We start from the raw sequence: 3,154 nt of genomic DNA, 5'->3' as shown, positions 1-3,154 counted from the left end.
TTGTAATAGAGCTTGAAGTCCGGAATTGTGATGCCACCAACTTTGGCTTTCTTTTTCAATATTCCTTCGGCTATTTGAGGTCTTTTCTGGTTCCATATAAATTTTAGGATTATTTGTTCCATTTCTTTGAAAAAATGGGATGGGATTTTGATAGGGATTTTATTAATTAATGATTAATTAATGAAATTAATTAATTTCATTAATTGCTTTAGGTAGCATAGACATTTTCACAATATTCTTCCAATCCAGGAGATTGAAACATTTTTCCATTTCTTTGTGTCTTCCTCCATTTCTTTCATGAGTACTTTATAGTTTTCTGAGTATAGATTCTTTGTATCTTTGGTTAGATTTATTCCTAGCTATCTTATGGTTTTGGGTGCAATTGTAAATGGGATTGACTCCTTAATTTCTCTTTCTTCTGTCTTGTTGTTGTTGTAAAGAAATGCCACTGATTTCTGTGCATTGATTTTATATCCTGACACTTTACTGAATTCCTGTACAAGTTCTAGAAGTTTTGGAGTGGAGTTTTTTGGGTTTTCCACATATCGTATCATATCTGCAAAGAGTGATAATTTGACTTCTTTGCCGATTTGGATGCCTTTAATTTCTTTTTGTTGTTTGATTGCTGAGGCTAGGACTTCTAGTACTATGTAGAATAGCAGTGGTGATAATGGACATCCCTGCCATGTTCCTGACCTTAGCAGAAACGCTTTCAGTTTTTCTCCATTGAGAATGATATTTGAGGTGTGTTTTTCATAGATGGCTTTGATAATATTGAGGTATGGGCCCTCTATCCCTATACTTTGAGGATTTTTTTTTCCTTTTCAGCATAACAGAATTCATTGCTTATGCACCACACCCAGTGCTCCATGCAATACGTGCCCTCCATAATATCCACCACCTGGCTCCCCCAACCTCCCACCTCCCGCCCCTTCAAAACCCTCAGATTGTTTTTCAGAGTCCATAGTCTCCCCTTCCAGTTTCCCTCAATTCCTTTCTCCTCTCCATCTCCCTATGTCCTCCATGTTATTTGTTATGCTCCACAAATAAGTGAAACCATATGATACTTGACTCTCTCTGCTTGACTGATTTCACTCAGCATAATCTCTTCCAGTCCCGTCCATGTTGATACAAAAGTTGGGTATTCATCCTTTCTGATGGAGGCATAGTACTCCATAGGGTATATGGACCACATCTTCCTTATCCATTCGTCCATTGAAGGGCATCTTGGTTCTTTCCACAGTTTGGCAACTGTGACCATTGCATACAAAGTCAATGTACAGAAATCAGTTGCTTTCTTATACACTAACAATGAAAATACAGAAAGGGAAATTAGAGAATTGATTCCATTTCTATAGCACCAAGAACCATAAGATACCTGGGAATAAACCTAATAAAAAAGGTAAAGGATCTGTATTTGAGGAACTACAGAACACTCATGAAAGAAATTGAAGAAGACACAAAAAGATGGAAGACCATTCCATGCTCTTGGATCGGAAGAATAAACATTGTTAAAATGTCTATACTGCCTAGAGCAATCTATACTTTTAATGCCATTCCGATAAAAATTCCACCGGTATTTTTCAAAGAGCTGGAGCAAATAATCCTACAAGTTGTATGGAATTAGAAGAGACCCTGAATTGCTAAGGAAATGTTGAAAAAGAAAAACAAAACTGGGGGCATCACGTTACCTGATTTCAAGCTTTACTACAAAGCTGTGATCACCAAGACAGCATGGTACTTTGAAGAGTTTTGATCAGGAAGTGATGCTGTACTTTGTCAAACGCTTTTTCGGCATCTATTGAGAGTATCATATGGTTCTTGTTCTTTCTTTTATTAATGTATTGTATCACATTGACTGATTTGCGGATGTTGAACCAAACTTGCAGCCCTGGAATAAATCCCACTTGGTCGTGGTGAATAATCCTCTTAATGTACTGTTGCATCCTATTGCCTAGTATTTTGGTGAGAATTTTCGCATCTGTGTTCATCAAGGATATTGGTCTGTAGTTCTCTTTTTGATCCTTGTCTGGTTTTGGGATCAAGGTGATCCTGGCCTCATAAAATGAGTTTGGCAGTTTTCCTTCCATTTCTATTTTTTGGAACAGTTTCAGTAGAATAGGAATTAATTCTTTTTTAAATGTTTGGTAGAATTCCCCTGGGAAGCCGTCTGGCCCTGGGCTTTTGTTTGTTCAGAGATTTTTGATGACTGCTTCAATCTCCCTTCTGGTTATGGGTCTGTTCAGGCTTTCTATTTCTTCCTGGTTCAGTTGTGGTAGCTTATATGTCTCTAGGAATGCATCCATTTCTTCCAGATTGTCAAATTTGTTGGCGTAGAGTTGCTCATAGTATGTTCTTATAATTGCTTGTATTTCTTTGGTGTTAGTTGTGATCTCTCCTCTTTCATTCATGATTTTATTTATTTGGGTCCTTTCTCTTTTCTTTTTGATAAGTCTGGCCAGGGGTTTATCAATCTTATTAATCCTTTCAAAGAAGCAGCTCCTAGTTTTGTTGATTTGTTCTATTGTTTTTTTTTTTTTTTTTTTTTTGTTTGTTTCTATTTCATTGATTTCTGCTCTGATCTTTATGATTTCTCATCTCCTGCTGGGTTTAGGCTTTCTTTGTTGTTCTTTCTCCAGCTCCTTTAGGTGTAGGGTGAGGTCGTGTATTTGATACCTTTCTTGTTTCTTGAGAAAGGCTTGTATTGCTATATATTTTCCTCTCAGGACTGCCTTTGTTGTGTCCCACAGATTTTGAACTGTTGTGTTTTCATTATCATTTGTTTCCATGAATTTTTTCAACTCTTCTTTAATTTCCTGGTTGACCCATTCATTCTTTAGAAGGATGCTGTTTAGTCTCCATGTATTTGGGTTCTTTCCAAATTTCCTCTTGTGATTGAGTTCTAGCTTCAGAGCATTGTGGTCTGAAAATATGCAGGGAATGATCCCAATCGTTTGATACCAGCTGAGACCTGATTTATGACCCAGGATGTGATCTATTCTGGAGAATGTTCCATGTGCACTAGAGAAGAATGTGTGTTCTGTTGCTTTGGGATGGAATGTTCTGAATATATCTGTGATGTCCATCCGATCCAGTGTGTCATTTAAGGGCTTTATTTCCTTGTTGATATTTTGCTTGGGTGATCTGTCCATTT

The sequence above is a fragment of the Enhydra lutris genome, unplaced genomic scaffold, assembly GCF_002288905.1.
Source record: "Enhydra lutris kenyoni isolate GAN:26980312 unplaced genomic scaffold, ASM228890v2 scaffoldscaffold27, whole genome shotgun sequence".
NCBI classification, from domain to species: Eukaryota; Metazoa; Chordata; class Mammalia; order Carnivora; family Mustelidae; genus Enhydra; species Enhydra lutris.
The sequence above is the reverse complement of the archived record's forward strand: the minus strand, read 5'-3'. Positions refer to the sequence as shown.